Below are 10,294 nucleotides of genomic sequence, written 5' to 3' on the forward strand. Positions count from 1 at the left end.
CCTTTATGATCTGATTTCATCCTCAATGTGTCCCTGGGATGTTGGTCCCACAGCAAATGAAAGAGGAGGTGTTCAAACCCACATCTCTCAGATGCCAAAGCCTAAGCCTATGATGCAATGACAGAAATGCCCTCTGTGTTATTAGGAAGCAAGAAGAAGCAGTCAAAGATCCCAGAGAGCCATCTTGTCCCTGCAGTCTCTTAAATTTTATGCACAAACCCTCCCTGTCCCCTACAAGCCCCAGCAGACTGGGCAGACACAACTCTGTTCAACCCCCTCCATGGCCCTGGTAGGGATGTACTGGCTGCCGTGACCCTGATGTGGTGAGGGGGCCCAGAAGCTTCTTTGATCTCTGTTTACTTGTCCTGGACTTTGTCTTATAGAGCAGCTTCTGGGAAAGGGTTTATTTTCCCTAGGCCAGAATGCCCTTCTCGCCTGTTTTCTGGCCTTTGTGGGAGGTGAGATGGATCAACATGAAACTGCACACTGGGGGTTATGTTGATTTCCTGCATGAATATCGACCATGCCCTGTGTTGAGTTGGGTACAGTGTCAGCACCAGGACACTATAACGATGAGACTCAAGTGCCTCACTGTGTTCAGTAAGGTGAAGTGAAAAGTGTTAGCCACTCAGCCCATCCAACTCTTGATGGCACCATGGACTGTAGCCCAGCAGGCTTCTCTGTCCATGGGGTTCTCTAGGCAAGAATACTGGAGTGGGTACCCATTCCCTTCTCCAGGATATCTTCCCAACCCAGGGACTGAACCCGGGTCTCCTGCATTACAGGCAAATTGATACCCACAAATCCTCTGAGTTCTCTTTCTTGCCACTTCCAAGGGCTGTGGGTAAGTTCCTCTTGGTTCTGAGCTCCACTCTGTGTGTCAAGCTTCTAATTGAATTGGCTTTCCAGTCTGGGGCAGGTCAACCTCAGCTAGCATATGGTTCCACCCAGAACCCAAGCCTCTAGCTATTGGTTTTATCCACTGTTCTTCATTTGATTGCAATCCCAGTCCACATTTCTTGGGGTCAGCTGGTTCAGTCCTTTCCCTACTCCCCAGTTCCACACTGGGAATTGCTGGCACTTCACACAAGGTCTTCACTTGGCTAGGTTACTGTTAGTTTCTACTAGTGTGCACATGAGGTCTAGACTGTAGCTACTAGGAATCTCGGTAGTCAAAGCCACAAAACTGGTGGAGCACTTAAAACCTATTAGAGAACACCCACCTAACTCTAGTGCTTAATCACTTCACTCGTGTCTAACTCTGCAACTCTATGGACTGTAGCCTTCCAGGCTCTTCTGTCCATGGGATCATCCAGGCAAGAATACTGGAGCGGGTGCCATTTCCCCAGGGGATCTTTCTGACCCAGGGATCAAACCTCTGTCTACTGGGTCTCCTGCATTGGCAAGCAAATTCTTTACCACTGAGAAGCCCCAGGGAAGCCTGAGGACAGCCCTCTAAGGTATTAATTTGGCTCTCAGTCAGTCAGTTTGGTCCCTCAGTCATGTCTAACTCTTTGTGACCCCATGGACTGCAGCATGCCAGGCCTCCCTGTCCATCACCAACTCCTGGAGCTTACTCAAATTCATGTCCATTGAGTCAGTGATGCCATTCAACCATTCAACTCATCCTCTGTCATCCCCTTCTCCTCCTACCTTCAATCTTTCCCAGCATCAGGGTCTTTTCAAATCAGTCAGGTCTTCCCATCAGGTGGCCAAAGTATTGGAGTTTCAGCTTCAGCATCAGTCCTTCCAATGAATAATCAGGACTGATCTCCTTTAGGATTGACTAGTTGGATCTCCTTGAAGTCCAAGGGACTCTCAAGAATCTTCTCCATCACCACAGTTCAAAAGCATCAATTCTTCAGTGTTCAGCTTTCTTTATAGTCCAACTCTCACATTCATACATGACTACTGAAAAAAACATAACTTTGACTAGACAGACCTTTGTTGGCAAAGTAATATCTGTGCTTTTTAATACGCTGTCTAGGTTGGTCATAACTTTTCCTCCAAGGAGCAAGTGTCTTTTAATTTCATGGCTGCAATCACCATCTACAGTGACTTTGGAGGCCAGAAAAATTAAGTCTGTCACTGTTTCCACTGTTTCCCCATCTATTTGCTATGAAGTGATGGGACCAGATGCCATGATCTTCATTTTATGAATGTTGAGTTTTAAGCCAACTTTTTCACTCTTGTCTTTCACTTTCATCAAGAGGCTTTTTAGTTCTTCTTCACTTTCTGCCATAAGGGTGGTATCATCTGCATATCTGAGGTTATTGCTATTTCTCCCAGCAATCTTGATTCCAGCTTGTGCTTCATCCAGTCGAGCTCTAAGAGACCCAAAACAGCTAAAGCAATGGGATCAAGTTTCAAATAATTGAGTGCGCCACCTTCTGGCACAACTGCATATTTTATATCCAAGAACTCTGGATCTGGCAGTTGTAATTATCTACAAAAATGGTAAAATCTCACGAAGACAATCTGGACTTACAGTGGCTGATATGAGAAAGGTTCCAGTTAGACAAGAGCATTTATTTAAGAAGTGCATTTGAAAGCAAGGGTTCCCAAATCAAACAAACAGAATGGGATACCTATTTTAATTGGTATGCAGAAACCTCCAAAAGCCTTCAAGATTCCATAATACCTTCACTGAGAGACTCATGGCTAATGAAAAATTAAAGACACAGAGGCACCTAAAAGAAAAGGCTATATAGGATTGATGCAACTTTGACTGCTCCCCTCTGTCTTCCTTTACTTGGGTATTCATTCTATTAATTCTCTGTCTGATTTGTCTTTTCACTCTGAAGAGACTACAAGTCCGAAACAGAAGTCCACCAAGTTAGTGGCCTTACAGATGTCCTCATATCTACCCTCAAAGGAGGACCCCCGTGTGAGCCCCTCCCAGTGTTGGTGGGACTCCTGAGAGATTTTCTGGTAAAGCTATTTTATTTCCTTAAATAGCCTAGGGAAAATTAAAATTAATAGATAACCTTAAGAAATTCTGGTAGATACTGGAGACTGAAGGTGGGATCCTGGGAGAACTGGTAAATGCAGTGAACAGTAAGAATACTAACCAGATTCAGCTCTCCTGAATATCTCTCTGTAGAGTCCAGACAAGCCAGGCAGGGGAGCGGGGAAGGAGAGGCTTGATGTTGTACTTGCCTTTACTGTTTGTCCTGGCTGAAAATTAACAAGATTTATTTGAAAGGACTTTCCCCCACCCCCCGCCCCTAGTTAGCTCTTTGACCAGAAACTGGCCAAACTGGAAGTTAATATTCAGAGCCTGATAAGAATTTTTTTTGGGGGGTGGGGGTGGAGGGCTTCTCTAAGCTAAATGTACACAAAGGGAAAGAAAAAAACTGAGCAAGCAAAAAAATCTCCTGAAGCTTTTGTGGAAGGATTTACAGAAACATTTCAAAGACAGATAGCTGTAAGTCTAGAAATAGGGATCTTATTGATTTCTTTCTTAGTTGAAGATTTTCTCCCTGATACAAAGAAGCAAATTGAGAAAAATGTAGTTGTATGGAGAGGGGGTGTGGTGGGGGGGGTGTCAATCAATAATGTCATTTAAGTTACAACCCAATCCCCTGAGGAATTAAAAACAACTGTCCTTCAGATCAGATCAGTCGCTCAGTTGTGTCCAACTCTTTGCAACCCCATGAATCGCAGCACGCCAGGCCTCCCTGTCCATCACCAACTCCCAGAGTTCACCCAGACTCGCATCCATCGAGTCAGTGATGCCATCCAGCCATCTCATCCTCTGTCGTCCCCTTCTCCTCTTGCCCCCAATCCCTCCCAGCGTCAGAGTCTTTTCCAATGAGTCAACTCTTTGCATGAGGTGGCCAAAGTACAGGAGTTTCAGCTTTAGCATCATTCCTTCCAAAGAAATCCCAGGGCTGATCTCCTTCAGAATGGACTGGTTGGATCTCCTTGCAGTCCAAGGGACTCTCAAGAGTCTTCTCCAACACCACAGTTCAAAAGCATCAATTCTTCGGCGCTCAGCCTTCTTCACAGTCCAACTCTCACATCCATACATGACCACAGGAAAAACCATAGCCTTGACTAGACGGACCTTTGTTGACAAAGTAATGTCTCTGCTTTTGAATATGCTATCTAGGTTGGTCATAACTTTCCTTCCAAGGAGTAAGCGTCTTTTAATTTCATGGCTGCAGTCACCATCTGCAGTGATTTTGGAGCCCAGAAAAATAAAGTCTGACACTGTTTCCACTGTTTCCTCATCTATTTCCCATGAAGTGATAGGACCGGATGCCATGATCTTTGTTTTCTGAATGTTGAGCTTTAAGCCAAGTTTTTCACTCTCCACTTTCACTTTCATCAAGAAGCTTTTTAGTTCCTCTTCACTTTCTGCCATAAGGGTGGTGTCATCTGCCTATCTGAGGTTATTGATATTTCTCCTGGCAATCTTGATTCCAGCTTGTGTTTCTTCCAGTCCAGCGTTTCTCATGATGTACTCTGCATATAAGTTAAATAAACAGGGTGACAATATACAGCCTTGATGTACTCTTTTTCCTATTTGGAACCAGTCTGTTGTTCCATGTCCAGTTCTAACTGTTGCTTCCTGACTTGCATACAAATTTCTCAAGAGGCAGATCAGATGGTCTGGTATTCCCATCTCTTTCAGAATTTTCCACAGTTTATTGTGATCCACACAGTCAAAGGCTTTGGCATAGTCAATAAAGAAGAAATAGATGTTTTTCTGGAACTCTCTTGCTTTTTCCATGATCCAGCGGATGTTGGCAATTTTTGCAAAGCCAGAAATGCAGCTTCAGAAACAATTAAAATCCACCTGTCCTTTTTAACCAGTCCTCAAACCTGCCCTCAGTTCAGTTCATTTCAGTCCCTCAGTCATGTCTGTCTCTTTGTGACACCATGGACTGCAGCATGCCAGGCCTCCCTGTCCATCACCAACTCCCGGAGTTTACTCAAACTCATGTCCATTGAGTTGGTGATGCCATCCAACCATCTCATCCTCTGTCGTCCCCTTCTCCTCCTGCCTTCAATCTTTCCCAGCATCAGGGTCTTTTCAAATGAGTCAGGTCTTCCCATCAGGTGGCCAAAGTATTTGAGTTTCAGCCTCAGCATCATTCCCTCCAAAGAAATCCCAGGGCTGATCTCCTTCAGAATGGACTGGTTGGATCTCCTTGCAGTCCAAGGGACTCTCAAAAGTCTTCTCCAACACCACAGTTCAAAAGCATCAATTCTTCGGTGTTCAGCTTTCTTTATAATCCAACTCTCACATCCGTACATGACTACTGGAAAAACCATAACATTGACTAGACGGACTTTTGTTGGCAAAGTAATGTCTGTGCTTTTTAATATGCTGTCTAGGTTGGTCATAACTTTTCTTTCAAGGAATAAGCGTCTTTTAATTGGTTCAGTCACCATCTGCAGTGATTTTGGAGCCCCCCCAAATAAAGTCTGTCACTGTTTCCCCGTCTATTTGCCAGGAAGTGAGGGGACCAGATGCCATGATCTTAGTTTTCTGAATGTTGAGTTTTGAGCCAACTTTTTCACTCTCCTCTTTCACTTGCAGCAAGAGGCTCTTTAGTTCCTCTTCACTTTCTGCCATAAGGGTAGTGTCATCTGCATATCTGAGGTTATTGATATTTTTCTTGGCAGTCTTGATTCCAGCCTGTGCTTCATCCAGCCCAGCATTTCTCATGATGTACTCTGTATGTAAGTTAAACAAGTAGGGTGACAGTATGTACTTGATGTACTCCTTTCCCTATTTGGAACCAGTCTGTTGTTCCATGTCCAGTTCTAACTGTTGCTTCCTGACCTGCATACAGATTTCTCAGGAGGCAGGTCAGGTAGTCCGGTATTCCCATCTCTTTAAGAATTTCCAACAGTTTGTGGTGATCCACACAGTCAAAGGCTTTGGCATAGTCAATAAAGCAGAAATAGATGTTTTTCTGGAACTCTCTTGCTTTTTCGATTATCCAACAGATATTGGCAATTTGATCTCTAGTTCCTCTGCCTTTTCTAAATCTAGCTTGAACATCTGGAATTTCACAGTTCACATACTGTTGAAGCCTGGCTTGGAGAATTTTGAGCATTACTTTGCTAGCATGTGAAATGAGTGCAATTGTGCGGTAGTTTGAGCATTCTTTGGCATTGCCTTTCTTTGGGATTGGAATGAAAACTGACCTTTTCCAGTCCTGTGGCCATTGCTGAGTTTTCCAAATTTGCTGGCGTATTGAGTGCAGGATTTTCACAGTATCATCTTTTAGGATTTGAAATAGCTCAACTGGAATTCCATCACCTCCACTAGCTTTGTTCGTAGTGATGCTTCCTAAGGCCCACTTGACTTCACATTCCAGGATATCTGGCTCTAGGTGAGTGATCATACCATCATGATTATCTGGGTCATGAAGATATTTTTTCTATAGTTCTTCTGTGTATTCCTGCCACCTCTTCTTAATATCTTCTGCTTCTGTTAGGCCCATACCATTTCTGTCCTTTATTGAGCCCATCTTTGCTTGAAATGTTCCCCTGGTATCTCTAATTTTCTTGAAGAGATCTCTAGTCTTTCCCATTCTATTGTTTTCCTCTGTTTCTTTGCACTGATCACTGAGGAAGGCTTTCTTATTTCTCCTTGCTATTCTTTGGAACTCTGCATTCAAATGGGTATATCTTTCCTTTTCTCCTTTGGCTTTCACTTCTCTTCTTTTCACAGCTACTTGTAAGGCCTTCTCAGACAGCCATTTTGCTTTTTTGCATTTCTTTTCCTTGGGGATGGTCTTGATCCCTGTTCCCTGTACAGTGTCACAAACCTGCCCTATTTTATCTCAAAAAGCTAAAAATTCTGCACCTAACAAACAAAAGTCTTTGGAAGAATTTGCATTTCCTCTGTGCCTTTGAGATGTAATGTTCTTATCTGGTCTTCTCCAGAAGTCTAATTGAGGTTATCTCTTTGAAATGGTAACTTCAAAGAGATAATTCTTATCGGAAGGAAACAAAAGGGGAACCGTTAATTTGGAATTTAGGCAAATGAAAAATCTTAAGTGTCTTCTCCACAAATATTAGTAAAAAGCTTTAACCGTTTGAGCAGTTAACCTTAACTTATTCCGTCTGCCAAAGACACAGTTTGGATCCAGTTTCTTCTATAACTAGTGAATTTTGTAATTTTGCACCTGATTCATGGCTAAAATTTTAGAACAAAAGCTATAAGCTCTCTGTTTGCATCAGTCTATATGTTGATGTGTGTTTCCATATGCATGTTGTAGATGTGTGGTTTTTTTCCTACTTTAAGAAAGTATTGCCAAAATAATTTGTTTAAAAATTCTATTTAACTGGCTTAAAGAAAATTAAGGACATTGACTGAAGAAAAATGCACAAAAATCTAAAAGTTTTTAAGATTTAAAAAAAGATATTTATTTTTCGCTGTGCTGGGTCATTGTTGCTATGTGGGGATTTTCTCTAGTTGCAGAGAGCAGGAGCTACTCTATAGCTGTGGTGCACGTGGTTCTCAATGCAGTGGCTTCTCTTGTTGCAGAGCACGGGCTCTAGGAACGTGGGCTTCAGTAGTTGCGGCTTGTGGGCTCAGTAGTTGTGAAGCACAGGCCCAGTTTCTCTGAAGCATGTGGGATCTTCCCGGATCAGGGATCTAACCCATTTCTCCTGCACTGGCAGGTGGATTCTTTACCACTTAGCAACCAGGGAAGCCCCTTTTAATTGAGATTTATTCAGGGAATCTTTCTGTGGACCATATAGCCTGGAAGACATCCTCTCAGCTCTGAAGAACTGCCCTCATGAGGTAAGGGAGGAGCCAGGATACACAGTTTTCTGTTGGAAAAAAAGATATGTAGTCTAACATCAAAAGATTATGGATAATTGGGCCTTCCCTGGCAGTCCAATGGTTAAGACTCAAAGCTGGGGGCAAGGGTTCCATCCCAGTTTGGGGAACTAAGATCCCACATGCTGCAGAGTGAGGGCCCCCCCCCCAAAAAAAAACTAGACTATAAGATCCTTTTATTTTACTAACTTGAAATTTTTTTAGTATTTATTTTTTATTATTATTTATTTGGCTCTGCCAGGTCTTAGTTCTGTTGCAGGAAGGGGGACCCCTTCCAGGGCCCAAAACTGGGCTCTTGTCTAACACTCGGAAATGAATTGTCCGAGGAGACGCATGTGCTGACAAAGCAAGAGATTTTATTGGGAAAGGGCACCCGGGTGGAGAGCAGTAGGGTAAGGGAATCCAGGAGAAGTACTCTGCCACATGGCTTGCAGTCTCGGGTTTTATGGTGATGGGATTAGTTTCCACATTATCCTTAGCCAATCATTCTGACTCAGAGTTCTTCCTGGTGGTGCACACCTTGTTCAGCCAAGATGGATGCCAGAGAGGATTCTGGGAGGTGGTCAGACAGGTGGTGTCTCCTTTTGACCTTTCCTGAACTCTTCTGGTTGGTGGAGGCTTATTAGTTCCCTGTTCCTTACCAGGACCACCTGTCATAAAACAACTCATGCAAATAGTTACTGTGGTACCTGGCCAGGGTGGGCGGTTTCAATCAGTGTGCTTCTCCTAACAGTTCTAATAACCAGATTTTTAGTTGTGACATGCGAACTCTTAGTTGCAACATGCAGGATCTAGTGCCTTGACCAGGGAACAAATGTGTGCTCCTCTGCACTGGAAGCATAGAGTCTTGTTGTAGGCAAGAGCCAATTCTGACTCCAAGGTGGATCTGTTTCTTTGACTTTAACCTTTGTTTTTCATCACTTTTGTTATTGTGTGCCATGTCACTTCAGTTGTGTCTGACTCTTAGTGATCCTATGGACTGTAGCCCACCGGGCTTTTCTGTCCATGGGAATTCTCCAAGCAAAAATACTGGAGTGGGTTGCCATGCCCTGTTCCAGGGGATCTTCCTTGGACAGGGATCAATCCCACATCTCTTACGTCTCCTGCATTGGCAATCGGGTTCTTTATCTTCACCTTTATGATGCTGAAGCTGAAGCTCCAATACTTTGGCCACCTGATGCGAAGAGCCAACTCATTAGAAAAGACCCTGATACTGGGAATGGTTGAAGGCAGGAGGAGAAGGGGACAACAGAGGATGAGATGGTTGGATGGCATCACCAATTCAATGGACATGATTTTGAGCAAGCTCCAGGAGATGGTGAAGGACAGGAAAGCCTGGTGTGTTTCAATCTATGGGGTCACAAAGAATTGGACACGACTGAGCAACTGAACAACCAAGATGCTGGCCATTCCAGGAGACATCTGCAAGATAATGGTTTTTACTTCTTCAACTCCTCCCTCTCTTTGTTCTATAAAAGAACCCGGCATCCAGACCTGGACAAGTCTGCCATCTTCTCTGTCAGCTGCCTTTTGGAATAAAGTTGTATTCCTTGCCTTCACACCTCATCTCTAAGCTAAATGGCCTGTCAGTGCAGCGAGCGCATGGAGCTTGGACTCTGTAACAGTCTTAGCCACTGGACCACAACGGAAGTACTTGGATTTTTTTTTTAAACAAAAACAAACATGGCTTCTCAGGTGGCTGCTAGTGGTAAAGAACGTGCCTGCCAGTGCAGGTTAGACGTTAGGAGACATGGGTTTGATCACTGGGTTGGGAAGATCCCATGGAGGACCCACTCCAGTATTCTTGCCTGGATAATCCCATGGACAGAGGAGCCTGGTGGGCTGCAGTCCATAGAGTTGCACAGAGTCAGTCACAACTGAAGCAACTCAGCATGAATGCATGATATTATGCATTCTCAACAGGGGCAATATCAACCCCATCCCCCCAAACTGGGAAAAATAAACCAAAAAAAAAAAAAAAATCTTACACTTCAATTGGATTTTAAGACCTTAAGAAAGACACTCTGGGGTTGTAAGCAGACACACACACACGATTTACAATTTTAACTTTTGTTAGGTAAATGTCTTAGGAAAGGGAGATACTGGTTGGAACAAATGATAAATTCTTTTGGCAGCTTTGAGCTTTCACAAGCAGGCCATTTAAGGTGGGCCAGTCCTCTAGGGATGCTGCCTTAAGTTGTTAGAAACCATATCAAAATTTGGTCAAGTCAATTAGTGCAGGGGTTTGAATGGAGTCCTTCCGAATATCTTTCGCAGTTCTCAATATGCAAGCTGAATTATTAGGAGCGAAGTGTACTGATATCTCCAATTTTGCAATGCACAAAAAATTAAGACAGACTGCTGTATGTATACATTAACTATCTTGTGATAAAGTAAATATAACAAATGTTACTTGTAGAATCTAGTCTGTCCTCAGTCCCCTAATAGAAATGTGAGTTCCTCGAAGGCAGGGACTTCTTC

The sequence above is a fragment of the Bos mutus genome, chromosome 22 (assembly GCF_027580195.1).
Source record: "Bos mutus isolate GX-2022 chromosome 22, NWIPB_WYAK_1.1, whole genome shotgun sequence".
Classification (NCBI taxonomy): Eukaryota; Metazoa; Chordata; class Mammalia; order Artiodactyla; family Bovidae; genus Bos; species Bos mutus.